Consider the following 21,060-nt stretch of genomic DNA (forward strand, 5'->3'; position numbering starts at 1 on the left):
GAAAAATTAAAGCAACCCTTTACCCTACTCCAAAAAAAAAAAAAAAAAAAAAAATGACAGGTACAATATTTTATTTTGTAATACATAGGTATACATCGCTCCACTCGATATTCAAGATGGATATTATAACCCTACAATAAATTTTCAGGAAATTATTAAGCTACCTTTTTGGTTTTCTCTATTTATATCATTTACCTGTATATTTTAATCAACTAATTTGTTGTACATAATTAAATTATAATTTATACTACTATCATCATTTATGATAATTAGAATGCAAATAATGAAGTGGTAATTAATCAACAAATCATGTTTATTGAGTGAATATTATTATAATAATATACCATCTTATTCAAATATCTATATTCTACAATCTAAAATACAATCCTCTATTTGACATAGAAATCAATATTAGTTGAGTAAATGTACAATAATATGATGAGTTATAATTAATTTATATTGATGGTTATTAAAAGTCTACACGCACACGATAGTTGATCTTAAATTTAAATTTAATTTAGTTAAATCTTATATACAGTTTTTAACATAAAAACAATTTAGGAAGAAGTATGTAACACATTTTTATAAGTGATTCTTTTATAAATTAGAAAATCAACGAAATCTTCTCATAAAATTCATGCATTCTCAATCAATTCCTGATGAAAATCCTAATAAAAATAATGACGTGGTTTCTTGATCTTTTATTTTGAAGTTTTTGTTTTTAAATATAATCATCAACCACACAAACTAAGTTCACTAATGGATGACTTATTGCTCACACAAACTCATTTTATTCTCCTATTATCACATATAAGTAACTATTTATTATGCATTATATGTGTAGGTATATGTTATATATTAAATTATGCATGTATATTGTATATTATACTTTTATAAATATAAATTTAATTCAGTATATTAGTAATTAGTAAATAAATATAAAGTTTTAAACAAATAACAATTTAGGTAAATACTTAGTGCTTTGAGATTGTTTACTATCTCATTTAATTTAAATACACATATTTAACATATATAATTTATATTTATATTTAAATTGTGTCAACAGTCATCAAATAACATGTTTTACGAATTTGATGATTTTACGATTTTAATTAAATAATACTTTTAGAAAATTAATGTTGTAGTAGATAAGTGACAATAGAAATTGTATTTTCACACGTGTTAGTGTGTTACTCGTTGACAAAAGGGTTAGGTTCAAGTTTTTTTCCAAAAGGGTTAGGTCTTGTGGTAGCGAGAGTCATATATGTATATTTTTGGTTTTGGTTTCTACTTTATAGTGCCGAATTCCTTTAAATGTTTTAAATTTCGTATGGATATTTTTGAATCTGGATTTATTCCATTCTTGAATGCACATTTTAAATACTTACTTTATAACGAACTGAAGAAACAAATCTTTGACTATTTTAGTACAGTAAGTTATATAAAATTTGTACAAAGAGAATTAATTTTAAGTTTAGCTTTGTTCATGAGTAAAAAGGCAACTGAGATATTTGTATTTTACATTATAGCAATAAGTAATTGAAAATCATTAAATTACTGTAATTAAAAATTAAAATAAACACAATTCTCAATATATACTTGTTAATATTTTTACAATAATTTTCCACTTTAATTTTATATTTTATATTTTATTTCTTTAAAAATAGTTTATTATACATTCTACAGAATTTCATATACACAAAAGTGAATATGATATTTTGAAAAATAATACAAATTATTCTAACTATGGTAATACTTCAAGGTTCTTTGGTAATCTTAATGAATTAAGAATAATTTTAAAAAAAAAATTGTTGAAATCGTACGATGATGGCGAATATTGAATTATACGAGAAACGTAAATTAGAAACGACATGAATAAACTAGCTTCAGTGCTAGGTTCCCGCTGACCACTTGGGATTTATATAATATATACTCCATTTGAGATCCAATTAATGTGATCAACACACTGCCACGGCTGATCTCATAATAATTAACGACAAATATACTAGGATAAATATTATTCCAGATCTTATGTAGATTATAATGTAAATGTATCATATTATAATGCATATATACCAGATACCTGAGGTACCTATAAGTATGGCAGTATAGGTAATATTTTCTAGAATATATCATTTTTTTTTTTTCAAATCAATGGATAGGTATTATTATTTTTTTTTATTAGCAATGATTACCGATATAAAATGTATTGTTACATTTACAATTTAATAATTAATAACTACTCCATAAATGTATAAGACTCTAACGACAACAAAGACGATTAAAAAATGCATCGTAACATCATTTAAATTTAATCGCTTTAGAGTTACAGGACCTTTTAATTAATAATTATACACTAGTAATAATTATTCTATAAATTCTATGTATAAAATATAATCTATTCAAGATTCAACAAAAAAAGTTGTTCATCGTTCAATGTAAATGTGTAGATATCATATTTTAAATTGTTAGTGATACTTTGAAAACACCAGGACATACAATACTTTAATAGTACAATTTTAAAACATTTAATTCAATCTTATACTTCAAAATACTACTAGAATATGATTAACGTAACATAATTATAAATCAGTAAATCAATACTAACTTAAATGCCAATTGAATTTATTTAAACGTTTTTTGTCTACTTAAATTGACTGTCGTAAATGAAAAATCTCAGAAATATATTACGACTTATGTCATTAATTATTAAAATCTTAATTTATAAGTGAAAATATAAACCACTTTTAAACATAGAACAAATCTACATTGGTGATTTTGATTACACTTACTATTTTATTATTATTAATGATATAGTATAGCACATAGTCTCTAGTAGTATAATACCAAATTACCGGAGTATAAACGCAGCATATAATGTAGGTATTTCGTCAAAACATAGCATTTGGTGTTAAAAAAATATGAATAGATAATAATTTTGTTTATTATACTTAGTATCTGATATGTTTTACACTAGGTAGGTACACATTTGGTTTGAATATGTGTTATGAATATTTTACAGGTATTCATTTTTAGTGTATAAATTAAATTATTACAATATTCAACTATTATACAATATTGAAGATTTCTTTCAAATAAATAATTATTACCTAGAGGTTTAAATAATATAAAAATTATGTGTTTGTTTCTCGTCCAATACTCCCAATAACATACAATAGGAGGAAAATAATTTCAGAAATTTTTTTCAGGTATAAAATTAAATAAAACGGCTTTGACATTATTAAATTTGTTGAAATTCTTTTGCAGTACATTTTAATGAATTTATTGGTTTTTTTTAAATTGATTTTTTTAACGTTAATGTAAAATTATTAAAATCAAAATACATTACTTTTGTACAAATTTAATAAATTTGACTAACGATTTTTAGTAGCTACTTTCACAAAAACCTATATAGTCAAATATTAATATTAATATTAATGTCATTGCATTTTGAGAAATATTCAATGATTGTTTATTAATTATAAAAGTGTAATATTTAACTATAATTTTAAAAAAAATCTGTACTTTTTTTCATTGTTTACAGATGACATTAGAACTGAACTTATATCATATTATGTATACCTAGTACCTAGTACCTATATCATTTTCTATAACAATTATAAACTTGTAAGTTTACTGAAATATAAAAAAAAATGCAATGTCTAAAATTATAATTGACTAATTAGGAAGACAGGGTGAGTTTAGCCACTCAGTTTTTTAATCATAATTTAGTTTAAAATATCAATTATCAGAGTGTATACTAATGGTACCATTTTTGCCCTCTAGATAAATTTTCCTAGTCGGGGCTATATTTAGCACTAATAATTTAACAATAATTTTCACTATTAATGGCAAAACTATAAATATATTGTAATGCAACATTGATAATATAAAAGGCACCGTCCATTGAAATAATTGCATACCGAGTAGGTGACTCCCATGATAACGTCAATATTATAATAAGTACCGTTGGTATAGAAATACAAACAAATCAAAATTGAGATTGTTATTTTGGTTTATTCAATTTATTGTGCTCCGTGTAGGTATTGTTAATGGGTTTGCTTATAGCGGCCGTTTCCTAATTATTTGTTGGTACCTGCATACAGTAATATGCGCTCCACGTCGCATCCGCTCATAGGTATATAAGTACATGATGCTATGGTGGCGTTAAGTGCACACTTGTGTTTAATTAGATTTCCGAAGAAACGCCGCGTCGTCTTTAAATCAAAAACTATTTCTGTGTCATATGTATTATGTACGTATAATATATATATATACATACACTCTCTCTACCACACACACACTCACACAACACATATATTAAACAAATTATGCGTTACAAATTTTTAATTTTAATGAGAATAATACTAATTATAAGGTAAGTAAAATGTAAAAAAACATTTATTGTAATGCACCAAGATTCAAATACTTTGATATATTATTATTGTATATTTTCTATGAAGTAAACTTGACTGGTTTGTTACATGATTATAATAGTTATAAGGTTATAACCATTATAGTGTGATCAAAATCGTTTTATATAAAATCAGAACACAATTAAGAACAGTAAAATTACAACCTTAATCAATATTATATTTTAGTTTTCATATTTGAATACAATGTTATACCATATCACATTCATAATATGATTTAAGGTAAGCTCTGCAGATTGTTCGAAAATGATTTTGGTTTACTTAGAATGAAAATAAATGTCATTAGGTGTGTTAATTATGTGACAAGAATTCATGAGGGAGGGTTTTTAATAATTCCACTCAAAGAACGATTACAAAACGACATTCAAAATAATCATAATATCATAATATCATAAATTATAATAAATAATTTGTCATCGTTTTTTTTGTAATTATCTCGAAAATATAAGTGATTTCTAAAAAAAAAAATATGCGTAGGTACTATATGAAAATAATTATCGTAATACTCATAATCTGCATTAGGGGGATTGCAATCGTATAATTATTTACCTACACATATATAGCACTGTATATTGCATAATATGCAAAATATTATATTATTATATTTATATATACTATAATATCATGTTAGGATAGAGCCTCTTGATCGCTTTACTCACCAACCCCTTGAGAGGAATAAAAATATCCAATCGGGAAACACCAATCTTGGGAGTTTTTTCACCAATAAGCATCTTAAAATTAAATATATACTATTAAAAATATTTGGAAGATAAAATATACAAACCTATTTTAAATTAAAAAGAGTATTTAATAACCTTTTTTTTTTTTTTTCCTCATGGTATCGAGGACTGGAGGAGGAACTATGGTGCCAGTACTTCTCCTCCAGCCCAAAGTATTTAATAACCTACCTAACAATAATGAATAAATATAATTTTTCCTATACCAATTATATTATACAGAAGATAAAAATATGTACGAAAATTTTTTATAACATAATAAAGAGATACAGATGGTCATACATTTAAATGCAATAATATTACTACATTTTTAAATAGAATTCTCAAATATGAATTTAAAAAACAATTGATAGATACTTATAATGTCTACTTAGATACACAGTAATATATTAAATATTTAAATATATTATGCCATGGAAATAAAAAATTCTGATCAGTAAAATACCAACATTGGAAACATAACAGTAATAATTTAAAAGTATTCTATTTGTTTAATTCAATTTCAAGAAAAGTAAAAGATACTTTGATATTTTTAAATTACAACTATTTGTGTCACGTGAACTATTTATTTCCTTTAACATTTAATTTTGTGTTTCATTATATTGTCAATTGCTATGGATTCTATACTAAGTATAGAATACAATGTAAGTAGCTATACATTTTTTGAAGTTACTGAACTAGAAGTTCTAAGTTCTAATTGGTAAATAAAAGAACATTAGATAGAAATTATCATTGACAAACAACAAAACTGTTTTGCATAGATGCCTTAACAATATTTTTTTAAATGTTTTTCAAAAGTATGAACAAATATCATTTTATCATATTATGTTCAATACCTACCTAATTACTTTACATATACAATTCAAGCCAACTTAAAATTTTTTTCTAACATTGTATAACATAACATATTGAGAAAGGTAGGTTTTACTATTTTTAGTCACTTAAGAATGTAAATTATTTCATAAATACACGAATAATATTGAGAAAATCGATATTAAACTGGATAAATGCCAAAATATCTAAATAATACAGCAGCAAATGTACCATGCTTATATACATTTATCATTTTTTTTTTTTTTTTTTGGTGACCATAAATTTAAACTAACTACTCGATTAAAGCGTAGAATCGGTTTTACCTAGTTTTCTCAGACAAATTTACAAAAGTAAAACCTTTTGGTTAAAATATTTCAATACTGTTTTATTTCAACCTAAATAATATAAGGTATATACTATATATTATTAGTTATATTAATTCTACAGGCACATTATTTTATCATTCATAATAATCAATAATGCTTTAAAAAAAAATTTTATTAAAAATCTTAACTTGGATTATTTTAATTTATATTTAAATTTAAAATTTAAATATCTGTTCACCCAAAAATATTATTTAATAATTTCTAAATGTTCTCATTTATAGTAAATAAATATTTATAATTTTATTTCATTTTAATTATTTTTAATAGTTACATTTCAAACTTTTTTGACATTTTTTAATGTGGATTCTGTAATTTTCGTCACTATTCAAAGTAAAAATTTAAATCTAGAGATAAATATTATATGTACCTATGGATTTAATGCCTAAGTTACGGTGAATTTATAAGTTGACTAATATCATTTTTTCTATTAGAAAGTTTTTCCAGATATTTTACATTTTTACTGAATTTAAATAATTATTTATGTAAAATTATAAAATGACAGTATTTTTCCCTAGTTTAACATTCTACATGAAACAATGAATGTATTGGTGTTACAATCATATATATTTTTTTCTCTGTAATCGAGTTTTGGATAAAAAGATATCCTTCAATCTTTGACATTTACGTTAATTTTTAATAGCAAATATAGAATAGTTTGAGGGGCCAAAAGTATAAATTCTAATAATTATCTAACTACATAATTTGAAAAACTAAAAAAAAAAACCAATATTTTATGCAAAAATTATTTTCGACAAAATTCATTTCGTTAATCTATTTGTTTTAATTAAGAAAGAATAACTGTAAAAGATGAAATTATTATTTACGGTACAATTTAAAAATATTTTGACTATTTTAAATTATTTATAAACATTTAAAATGTTTAATTTTAGTTTCTCAGCACTGTCAAATAAGTTTGAAAATGAAATGTAAGAGTCCTTATAAGTTTTTTTTCAAAAATTATGTAATATTATGTAAAACACAAAAACACAATTTTAGTGAAAGCAGTTTGAAATTTAAATGTTGAAAAAATTTATCAAAATCACAAAATTATGGTATTTATTTTATATTTACAAATTCAAATTAATAAAGAAAAAAATAAGTACAAGATATAAATAATACCATATTTGCTTTGATACCTAGTACATGAAATTAAGTAGTTTATTGTGTTCTATTAAAATACGTTAAGAAACCAGAAAAGATATTTATTGTCCAAAATTTGATTTTTATTGATAAAAATAATTGATTTTAAATGGACAAATCTTACTATAGACCATATATATTTTTCATTTAAGTCAAATCTTATTAATCTAGAAGAATAACAAAAATAAATATTAATCTTCGCTATAACGTTGAAAAACATGCACTACGTACCAGTAGCGTATATAGAAATAATTTTTGGGGTGAGCTATAATATATAGCGACTAACAATAATTATCTAGCACCTAGAGACTACACTATAGTTAACAGTTAAGACTGTAATTTCGAGAGGGACTGCAGACCACTAGCTCCCCTCCCCCCCCCCAACTATATACACCACTGTTACGTACAACGAAATTTTCAATATATTAAGACTAATTATCTATTTATACCTATCGTCAAGGGCACTCATTAATCAAAATCTAGGGGGGGGAGGGTGGTAATATCACAAAAAAAAATAAGAACCGACAAAATCACTTTTATAGTTGTATTAAATAACAGAAAATATATTTATGACATAGATAAACGATGTTCCTACATGTAATATTGTAATACAATACACCATGTAGTATAATACATTTAGTAAAAATAGTTTATTATTTACAATTCAAAAAACTTTTTATCATTTCATTTTTGTCTAGAGAGGTGAGATGTAAATCCCTTGCGCCTCCTGAAGGGTGTCCTTGCCTATACTAGGTAACCATATGGATGGAAATTAGGTGCGCTGCGCGCCTTAAACTTTTTTCCATACCTACAGTTCAATGTTTAATCTTTAAATCAATGGTCATAAAATCAATATAATACTATAATCTTATGATGTGAAACATAATTACGATTATTACCTAGTATTTAATTTAAACATATTTTTTATCCTATAAAATATTATTAAAATTAATCAAGATTGTAGACTGAGGGAATATAGTGAAATATATTTAATTGAACTATAAAAGTACTTAATCAAAATGTATATAATATGTATCTATAATATAGTTTAGAATTTATTTGGTTGAATTTATAACCAATACAGCAAAATATTTGAAATAAATTACTCTCGATATAAAAAACCATTAACATCATACAGTTAGTGCTAAAACTCAAATCATACCCACAATTTTTCAAAAATAAAAAATTCAACATGTTCAAACTAGGTACTGTGCAGTTTTTCTTATTAGGTAAAGGTACATTTTACCTTTCAACTCCAAACTTAATCGCCCTAATAATCTCAAACGTCATCACCAGTTACTAAAACTTTAGTAAGCTTGTTTAGTATACATGTTCTAACATGCTTTAATAAATTAGGTTTGGTGTTATAACCGTATTAATAACATCGCGAAATTATGTTCAATACATAAACACATATTTGTAGACTATTGAATGGTCAACTAATTTCTCATTTTTTAGGTATGATAAAAAAATGCTTCGATCTTAAAAAACGGAAGCATTTCCAGTTTTTTTTTTTATATTGGGGAAAATCAAAAACAAAACATACATTTTAACTCAACGCAAATTTTAACAAAATCGATTTTGTTATTTTGTCTTAATTGTGGAGTTAATAATATTGAATACTAGAAATTGGTGAAAAACATCTATACTGTCATAACTCATAACCTTCAAACAATATTATGGTATAATTTTCAAAACCTTTTGGATCTTTATAATTTATTTGTAGTCATTTGATATATCTGATGTTCGATTTTGTTTTTGTTGATTTTTTAAATTGAAATTAACGTAATACATTATAATATATTAATGATATTATATTATTGAATATAAATAAATAAATTATCAAATACCCTAAACAAGAACGTATTTTTTCGTGTTATTGACGGCGATACCGGAACTGATTTCCCATTAGCATGAATTATGACCTACTCAAAGACAAATGACGATACACCTACACTCAAACCTCCAATTTTGTGCCAATCTCATCTAGTATAAAAAAAATCGGGTAAGTGGGTATCGCTCTGCTGTACATTGGGGGTGGGGTAGACCTCTGACTAGGGTAGGTTAAATTTGAATGCAATGATAGGTATCATGGTATACGAAAAACGATTCTGAACGGAGACGGTATATCTGTCAAGAATATATTATAGATAATTAGAAATTTTCAAATCTTAGATTTAAAAAAAAAATTTTTTATGAATTTCTAGGATAAAATAATTTACGAATTTTCGTGATTTTTACATATGTTGTCAAAATTAAAATTTGAATGCATGTAAAAAAAAATTGTGGCTATATATTTCTTTTATTTTTCAACTGCTATTGTAAAAATATGATAAGAGCCTTGTATTAAATTTTCAAATCATAGGTTTAAAAAAAAAAACTTTTATGAATTTCTATCTAAGATAATTTGAACATTGCCGTAATTTTTACATATTAAGTCAATATTTGAACTTTAAATGCTAATAAAATCGTGCCCATGTATTTTTATAATTTTTTAATCACTATAAGAATAACTTATGCGGAACTTTGTATTAAATTTTCAAGTATTTTGATGGGGCCAAACAATTTTTATCGACACTTGAAAAACAATTTTTCAGACAAATTGAAAATTTCAGTCGTCTATAAATATCTCAAAAAAAGTCAAAATATTTTGAAAATTAAATCATGTAAAGAAAATTCCAATCTAAATAACTTGTGAAATTTTCAAATATCTACGACTTATACTTTTTGAATATTTACAAATATTTAAAATCGTTTGAGGATAAATCGTTATCGTTATACGCTATTTCGTAAAAATTTAAAATTCAAACGCACTTAAAATTTTTCCTATAATTATGTTTCGAGTTTTCTCTATAGCTATTGAAGGAAAACTAATATAAAACTTAGTGTTGTATTTTTAATCCTTAGTTATAAACACAAAAAATTTCATGATTTTTCAACTTCAAAATTACCTGCAAATTTTCGCGTTTTCGACAGATTTCGTACTATAAACGCTTATAAAAAAAAAAATTGTTTCCTAACGATTTTTAATTTTTTTTAGCTACAATAAGAACAACTCATAAGGAACCGTGTATTAAATTTTCAAGTTTTTTTGGTCATCCAACATTTTTTACCGACACTTCAAAAACAAATTCTTATAAAAATCGAAAATTTCAGTGGTCTATAAATATCTCAAAAAAAGTCAAAATTTTTTTAAAATTAAAATGTATATAGATAACACTAACATAAACATTCGGTGAAAATTTCAAGTATTTACAGTGATTAGTTTTTGAATTACAACCATATAAAAAAATCGATTTGGTCGAAAACTGGTTTTGCGTAAAAATTCTCGATTTTTTTGAATACTGTTTACTTTTGACCTCTATAATGCCAAGGATATTCACTTTTACATCGGAAACCACCCCCAAAGTTTGAAATCGAAGCAATATTTCAACTAGTTATGCTGTACACAGACACAAAAAAAAACACACACATCATTGTAAAATCAATACATTCATCACTTCGTTCAGAATCTAAAAATAATAAAATATGTACAATTTATTTTTAAAAATAGAAAACGTGTCGAATGTTTATGGTTGTTTAATAATCATATTCTATAGATTTATTTAGATAATGCTCAACATTGTTTATAAAATGGTGCCGTAGATTTAGGTATGATCATAACATGATACATGATAATGTGTACAATATACTTTAAATAAAAAGATAAATTATGTCCTAACTTTTTCCAAATCACTTTGAACACATTTTAAGTTGAAGAACTTAATTTTTAAGTAATTTTAAGTTGATTTTTGTAACTTGTAGATTCATGAATTTAAAGTTTTTATAGCTAAAATTAACTGTAGAGTTGGGGCTATCTTCACCATCACCATCACGTCTAGTTACAATAATCATGTATGCTATGTAAGATTTAACTGTATTTATAAAATATTTACAAACTCAAGTATAATGTAACTACACAAAATAGATATATACATAATAAATAGTAATAATTTAAACGATATAATTTTTTTTTTTTTACGACCTTTTAGACCATACATCCAAATATAGCTGTTTCCGTCCTTCACAATTTTGCTTCAACATAATATGCCAATGTCAATCTTCGTATGTGTAAAGTATGCTATGTCTCTTTCAACACAATCCTCTATCGAATTTGGAGTAATTTCTTTCTTGGATTCTCTTCTACAATCGTCTATAACAGGTTAATGTTTTCTCCACATTTTGCCTGCTCATTCCAGTCTTTTCTTTTTATATCATTTATTATATCCGGTCTATTATACACATCACATAACTCATCATTATGTGTTTTACGCCATTTTTCCGTTTGTGGATTACGGCAGGTTATATAACATATTATATACTTCTTAATAATTTTCTTTCAAACATCCTCAATCTTTACTGCTCAGTTTTCCTTACAGCCAAACATTGCTCTACAATATCATAGAGCTTATTAACGTAATGTGTAGCTGGACTTTTAGCTTTTATAAGAGTGTTCTTGGCTTAAATAAATAACTAATGCGTAATAGCACTTGTAGTCCATTTGAATCCTTTTTAGTATCTCATATTCCAAATTGTTTGATTGTACCCAGATATTTTAATTCTGATAGACACTTTCTTGAAACTGAAGAACCCTACCTCTGAAAACTCTCCTGTTTCTTTCGTCCTGTCATCTTTCGATATCATTATACTCAAGCATATAAGCATATTTATAATTTATTGATAATCTAATACGACAGAAGCAATAGGAAATCCGTGAGAGGTGAAGCGTTTGGGAAATATATACACTTGACTTTTGTTCCTGAGGTATACAATATGAAAAATAACGATTTTAGAGTCTATAAACATATACATAGATGGTTTATCAAAAAATTATATTATGTGTTTGTCGTTTGACAAGACAGATAGTGATGTTATTAAGCTTTTTTTGAACTATTATGAAGAACTATGAGCCCACGACTTTGAAAATTTCTGCCGGAGAAAAACAATCTTATTAATTTTCAATTCACTGAGTTCCTTAAATTTCTGGGTTTCTACTAATCTACCAATTTCCATATAAGTATTTATCTAATTTCTGAAACTATGCACATATGTATATCTATTGGATAAAAATAAACTAAAACTTTAACTCAAATACCTATATAATTAAGATGGATTATGATTAAATCTCGTCTACCGTAGTACCGTGATCGTTTGAAAATTTACCTATACGACTAACCTCCAATGAATATGTATTTGAATGGTTAAAAATTACATACAATCAACGCTTATGATTACAATAAATTAAGTACTATCGTTGTGTTAATTTTTATGATATACCGTTAATAGTTAACCTTAAGTGCGCCAATTTACCCTGAGTTCCCCTAAGTATATAATGTATAATTTTAAATATATGTATATATAACTTAAACTAATTATGTACGTATTTTTCATTCTAAATACCATGATATAGTTAAAATTTTTAATATTGAAAATGTAATAAATTATTAATAATTAGTATTTATAAATTATTATTTTATTACATAACACAATATAAATTTTAGTATAAAAACGTGTATTTTCAGAGAATACCAATCATAAGTCATTTGTTAGTAAACTAATTATTGCAAACCCGAGTAAGTATTCGCAACAAGGAGCAAGAACTTACAACTGCGAGCAAGAATCTGCAACGGGCAGCAAGTACTTGTAACGAGGAGGGGAGAACTTGCAAGGGTGAGCAGATTCTTGCATCTTGTTGCAAGTGCTCATCCTTGTGATAATTAGTTTATTAACGAATTTTTAGTAATAGGTCATCGGTTATCTAGTTATTTCTAAAAATACATTTTTATAATGAATCATCTCATTTTGTAAAATTGTATAATTGTATCATTGAAGCTTTGAAGGAAAAATACATACGATTTAATTTAATGTATATATATTTTTAAATTATACAAATAGTTAACTAATTTCACCTATATTTAAAATGCAAACTTATTGTTCAAATTACTTAAAAAAATCAATTACTCCAAAAACGATATTTAAAATATAGGTAGTCATTAAAAAAAATGAAGTTGTATTGAGCATATTATACATCAGTTAAAAAATATGTAATTAATAGGAATTTACGATCCATGAGTCTAGTTTAACAAACAGAATTGAAAAATAGTTACAGAGAAATAAGTGATAAAGTATGCTTTCCGCGAACACAATATATTATTTTAGAAGTAGGTATTCTATTTAATTATTATTACCTACAATAATTATTTTATGTATTAATGTATTACCTACCACTAATATATTAACTAAGGTATAACCAGAAATAAAACCAGGTCAGCGGTGGTGTACCTTTAGTTGACTACCAATAACGTTATGCAATTGAAACAATATTATGTTTGCGAATAAACTATGCCTAGTTACTCCAAAGTAATATTATTTTTTACTATTCTTTTTAGTGTGGTATTTTTCACATTGTCTGCACCTCTACGCTCTACCTACTACACTGGTTTTATTATTTCCTGCTCTATATTATTATTATTATAATTATTTTATATTTTATTATTATTACTATTATTATAATTATTATTGTCTCCGGCATAACAAAATCGTGAAAGTAACGCTTATTTAATATAAGTTTTATAACTTATAGACGAACTGCACAGATGGCGTATAACAGATGTATTTCGGTGAGTTCTTTATATTTTTACTTGAAAACAATATTAAGTTTTTGTAATTTACATTAAATTCAAGAATTTAAGGTTATTATCTATATAATAGGTATTATAGTATAATATTAATATAGGTATCTACTGTACACTAATATAAGTAGGTATATAACATATTTTTTATACATTAGGCATACTATGAAATGTAGGAAAAATATAGAGAGAAGCTTAAAACTAAATATTTTGTACAATATAATGCAAAAAATCTAAGTTTCCTGCCGTTTGTCTAACATAACATTGTCTATTTCACTTCTAGTTTTGCCATCTAAAGCAGACCATAACCATATAGGTATTATAGCTTACAGATGTCTTAGGAAAAATACTTTTTAGAGGACAAATCTATTACCATTTTTACCATTTAGTATTTACCACTTACATATCATATTAAAATACAATAACAATTTTCAGAGTATAGAAACATAATATTTAGTGTGTGGTATAGTAACCAATGATAGCTGTAATTTATATTGTATTCTGCGACACGCTCATTAACGGAAAATGCACGTAGGTACTCTTGTACGTCGTTTAGGCGGAGATTTAAATGAAGTTGACTCGTACTCAATGTTAATAAATTAAAGCAATTTATTTCAAACTTAAAAACAAAATAGAAATGTATTAGATTTTTAAATTTGAAGACAAAATATATATTAATACCTATTTTACCTGAGAAATAACTATCGACTGTAAATATTATTAATGTAACAAATGGTCATGATTAGCCGGACTGTTAGGTGCGGTGTTATTTAGTGCACTAGTCCATATTATGGTGATTTTCATCACATTTAACTTATGATCACTATGGTGATCTTCTTCACGTATGATAACTAATCTAAGTGTGGTTTGTTTCAATAAAATAAACATAGGTAGGTACCTATCTATTTCAATCAGTAGGTATATAAACACTCACACTGGACAATATTAGATTTTTGTGGTTTCCAGCGAATCAGAATTAATAATTAATAACTAAAATAATTATTTACGTTAAGATTTAATTATTGATTTACTATAAAATATATTTGTCGACAGTTACCTTTATACATTTATCAACAATACAAAACCATACCTATAGCGTGACTGTTTGATATTTATTTTGTAGTATTTGAGTCTTTAAGAACTTTTTGACAACTTAGAAAGTACTTACTCGAAGTATTTCCTTTTTTCAGTTACTATTGTGTGCCGTCGAAACTACGTTTCAGACAATTTTAAAAGAAATTACACGAACTTTACAAACTGACAAGTAGACATTGTGTATCCATAAATTGGGTTTATATAACTGCAATAAAAATGTTTATTCTTTTTTAGATAACTCAGCCATATGTTTTTAACGAGTAAGCAACAAATACTATGAACAGTAACAATAGGTATTATGGTCTTGGTCTATGATTCTATGTAGTACTAATGTTATAATTTTATAGCCTTATAAGTACATTTTATAAACTTCTCTAACGGAAGATGGGAGCAATCTGCAATAATCATTAACTTTATAATTACGTACATATAATCTATATTCTAATGTTAATGTACCTATGTGATTGGGGACACTGTTAGTTGATAGTCTCCGCTCCTAGCGGGTGAATAACAAAATAAGATTTTATGTTATTGGGTAATGTTGTACCTATCTATATGATAAATAATAAGGTAATGATAATATAATTGTATAGTTTTTTTCCTTAATGTTAGTTTTGTAGTAAAGTTTTTGTAACTAAGATATTGTAATTATGTTAAATATGCAAATCGTTATGTCTCATTGCATTATGTCTTATGTGTATCTGTTAATATTATAATGTGGAACGACGATGAACGGATCTTACATATATCATATTAAATAATAATAAATAGAGATTCGGGTTGCTTATCCTCATCCATTCCAATTGACAGTGCCGGATCTAAGAAATGTGACGTCCGGGGCTGATAAAAATGTAGTGCCCTTACATAGGTAGTACCTATTAGCTACGGGGGTCAGGGATTGCGTGTTGTCCACACTAAACAACATTTTTAAGCAGATACCAATCATACATTGATACATTTTACAAGCATACATTTTATAATTTAAATTAATGAAATCAAAAATACCTACCTACATAAATCTAAAATGTAAATGATTTGTAGGAAATTTAAAAATAAAACAAATAATTATTTAATATTCTATACTGAATTTTTTAGGTAAATTTCTTTATTAAGCAATAGTGCAATACAAATTAATTTATTGTTGCAACAGAATAAAAATTAAATTTCCAGATTTAGATGTTTAAACGTATTTTAAATAAGAGTTCAAAATAAAATGTTTTATTTGGACCTTGATTAAATTTAACAATCAATGTATAATTTATTTTGACAGGTGTAAAAATTGCTAACCGTTGGTTTCTGTCATTGAAAAGAAATCGATGATTGTACATTTTTTTAAGTTCCACTTTTCTTTTTCCATTTTCAGCCCTACTAAGCTTTTCCTGTATTAATTTCTTTTATTTATTTATTTTTGATAAAGTGACTTAAAAAAAAATGTTAGAGTTGAAATAAATCTGACGACTGTTGACTATTTAACATGAATAAAATATGAACAGTAAAAATATTATCGAAACCCGAAAATATAATATGCATTTATTGTCGATCGCCAGTTAAGGTTTTCTCCGAAAACTGACTGATACAGACTGGGCAACTACGTATAAATACAAAATATGTCAACACCGGACAAAAATACAAACAAAAGATAAACGTGTTGGAATATCTAATATTATTTATTCTGTTTAAATATAATATACATATATAATATTTAATTTACCTACCTATGTATATGCTCAACACGACAACACTACCTACTTTATTGCTATGCGCGACGCATTTGTTTTAAATAATATTTAATTTATTTTCTAAAAATCTAAGAATACAATGTTTAGAAACCTGCCAGAGTAGAGACATAGTTTAAGTAACCCGTTTAGTATGCTCTGGTTGGTGTAACGGAGCTGCTGTGGGTGAATACCCACCACTTTAAAGAAATTATATTATTGTAACACTCGGGTGATTTCGAGTAATCAACATGTTTTTTATTTCTATGTAATGTTAATATCCAAGGTATGGGTATGATGGTCCACGTCTCCGAGGTCGTATGGTATGGTTCACGGGGTCGAGACCATTTTGTCAAAGTGGGGAGTGAGTTGGTTTATTCACAGTTCACGTGCGTTGATACGTCCGGACCGCTCAAATAAGTGGCGTTGGTGCATATTCTCGTACGGGTAGCGTGGCCTATGCAGGCGTGCTTGGAGGGACTTGTCTGATTTATCATTTATGTGCCCCGAAAACGGGTTTGCAGTGGTATTCCGGTCCGGCGGCGGTCTTCGGTGTCCCGTTGAGCTGGATTGCTCGGCGTGGCTGGCTCGTCCGAGTGATCGGCGACTCTTCTGCGCCGTCCTAGGGCACCGTCTTCGATCTACTTGAACCGGCTTGGCCGCTCGTTCCTGGTTGGGAGCTCACTGGTGGGACTTCTGACGGCGGTTGCGTCCACTCGGATTATCGTCGCATGGCCCGACGGTATAAACTCGCGACGGCCGGCAGCGTGACGATGGTGTGTCGGCTATGACGGAAGGTGGTGTTCCCGCTGTCGTGCCAACGTATGGATAATCACTTATCGTGATTACCACAACTTCGAGGGCGTTCGTCTATCGCCCTACGACAGAATGGAGATTCGATTAACCCTGAGCGATTGTGATACAGTCGGCATCCGTGTAGAGCCCTTGACGATGACGACGCTTCGTAGTCTCCAGCCTCCGCACTGTATGTGGACAGAGGTTTCGGACGGTTGGGTGTTCGTATCGTCACTCCGGTCATCGTAGCTGGGTTTCGGACGGCGTCTTAGGGTTCGCTGGTATCGTCGGTCGGCTCCTGCAGTTCTACTGCTCCGGTGCGGCGGTTGGTGGTCTTCTCCATTTTCAGGTGACAGCAGCTATGCATTTTGAATAGTCTTGAAGGTTGGAAAATTACTGATAATGATCCTTGCTTTGTTTTTTTCTCAGGTGGGGGGGGGGGAGTGGTTATGCCGTTTCTATACCAGGCTCGCGCCTCTACTAGTGGGTGGAAGTTTGAAGATGGTTAGGTTTATAGGCTAATATATGTAAATGGGTAGGGTTTGGGTTGTATTTTAGTAATAGAAATAGTGTGAATTTTACCTAGAAGTCAAATGTGGTCATGATCTAAGAAGGGGCTCTTGTAGAACATTTATTTGGATTGGTACTGAATAGAGGTTTGGATGGATTTGAAGTTTGCAGATTTAAGGAGAACCGAATTTTTGACGATAGTGGGCATATCCATTATTGTACGTATACCGATAATTTGGACAGATTCGATACCCCTCCAATGTGAAGGACCGATGAAAGGTGCTCAAGAGGAGGTCAGCATATGTAAGAACCCCCTGTTCTTACGTCACCCCTAGACGTATACCCTGTGTGCATTAATGTGATTTTGATATCCCAGCGATTGTATTTACAAGTCTCAAAAATGTGACATCACATAACTACTACTATGTGATTTCCAATAGATGTTATGAAAAAAAGTGTTTAAAAGTATGTTCTCTAAGATTTCACAAAGTGATTTCTATGCGATTTAATTTTGTAATAACAAATAGAAATAAGTATTCGATTACTATATGAGTTTTTGTATGTGATTTCGTATAGATTTATCAATTAGCAATATTGCAATAATGCAATTGCCAAATGCGATAACAAATAGACATCTCAATCTCGTCATTGTGTCGTGACTCCATTAAATTATATAGCATTATGTATCAAGATCCCATTTCATCTTGTTTAATTAAATCATTTTATATTGACAATAATAATGATAATTTTTCTAAATCAATTGGCTTAGACTGTTTAAAAAGTAAATGTTTGTATATAGGTACCAACAGGTAGCAAATCTATTGCTATTGCTTTACTTTATCATGAAGTATAATTTGTTTTTTTAATGCTAATAATTAATAATTTCTGTACCTTTAATAGTTAAGAATGTTAAGATAGTTGATAGTTAAGTTAAACTATTAATAAAGAATTTAATTTTGTCAAAAATTGAAATGAATACTAATTTGTTTTATTTATTGCTTGTGTTTAAATCTACCTACATAATTTAATTTTAATAACCAAATAAAGAAATAAAGTAAAACTTTATATGATTGCATAACAAACTAACAAATAAAGTTGTTTGGTTAGGTAATAATTATTACTAAAGCAAGGACTTTCATGCACTAAAAATCATCAAATATGCATTTAAAAATATGCACTTATGCGTCAAAAAATTAAAAATATTTGGTTAAATATGCCCTTAAAAAAATTAATTTTATTATTATTCTATATAAGTTTTAACTAGATTTATATTATTAAATTCATTTGGAATCTGTTTTGAATGTTGGATCCCATTCTTCTTAATTATTATTCTGCACATAATAAAACAAAAAAGGTATTTTAAAATAATTATTGAATTATTAACAAATATTTACTAGATGTTCTAGAACTAATGCGAATCTAATCTACTCACTGACTATAGACATTTGATACTATCGTTTTTATATCACGTACCTACTATTCGTCAAAAATAGACAAAATAAATACCTACCGACCATTATTATTATTTCAAGATAAAATTTATCTTTATCGTCTTTATGAGTTTATAACAATTGTTGACCTTAGTTCATGAAAAATGTTCACCAAAGAGCTTGATTTTTGATAAATCATCAAAATATGCACTAAAAGCTTAAAATATGCTCTTATAATCAAAAATATGCCCCTTAAACCAAAAAATGTCCAAATATGCATTAAAAACTTTATAATAATATAATATATATATATATATATATATATATATATATATATATATACGAGTATATAAATAATTAATTATAATATTATAGTTGTTAAGTTGTAATTATTATGTTCTATAAAGAATGTTGTTTAATATTAAAGTGAAATTGGCTATTCATATTAGTATAGCACCATATTAGCATTTTATTGATATTTTAATTTTTTAACAAATTGTGAGAATTTTAAAATTGTAATTTGATTTTTCTGAAAAGCCAAGGGTGGCAAATTACTCAGGGTCGCTTATAATATAGTATTAGCATACTTATGCTAAATTTGGTAGTTAGTGGGATGGGACATGTTCGGTTAAGTATGGGGTCGAGTATACCACGATTACGGGTGACCTTTTTGGTTATGTTTTGGACGTGCTGTCCGAAGTTGAGTTTGCGCCCTATTGTAACGCCAAGGTATTTACTATTTAGCTTGTTTGGACTGTGCGGTTGTCAAGTAGTAGTGGTGGTATGTGCGTAGTGTTAGAGCGACCGAATAGGATGCCTACAGTTTTGGTTGGGTTAATTTTATTACGCCAGCGGTTGAAGCAGGTGGATGCTACGTTGAGTTGTAATTGTATGGCCACATTCTTGGGGTCTTTGTCGGAGGTGAAGAACATAGTATCATCGGCGAAAAGTGAGAGGTAAGCTTTTGGAGTCATTGCTGTAGGTCAGGTATAGAGTTGGGGATAGGTAGGATCCTTGAGGGGCGCCTGCGAGGGTAGTTGGAAAAAAAATTCCGGAAAAAAAATCCCCGCACTAGGAAAAAAAATCCCCAGTGGCATTATACCGGTAGTAATAAATTATTTTATAAATTTTATTATATGAAAAATAAAATAAATATTGTATATTATGTTAAAAATTGTTATTTTATAATAAATTAAATATTACTAAATATATAAATGTATTATATTATACGCATATAAAATGTATGCCATGATGGATAAACTTTCGGGGTTTTGAACAGTATACTCGAAATCGCGATCAAGATGTAATTCCAATTTCCAACTGACCAATTAGTTG

The 21,060-nt window shown here is 27.2% G+C and overlaps 1 pseudogene; it reads right to left on the reverse strand.

Moving 5' to 3' along the window:
• LOC149058392 (uncharacterized) overlaps positions 1-20,699 on the reverse strand; it is a 37,944-nt pseudogene extending 17,245 nt beyond the window's left edge.
• Between the last annotated feature and the right edge of the window lie 361 nt (positions 20,700-21,060).

The sequence above is a fragment of the Diuraphis noxia genome, unplaced genomic scaffold (assembly GCF_037042655.1).
Source record: "Diuraphis noxia isolate RWA-SAM2 unplaced genomic scaffold, SU_Dnox_SAM2 contig0002, whole genome shotgun sequence".
NCBI lineage: Eukaryota > Metazoa > Arthropoda > Insecta > Hemiptera > Aphididae > Diuraphis > Diuraphis noxia.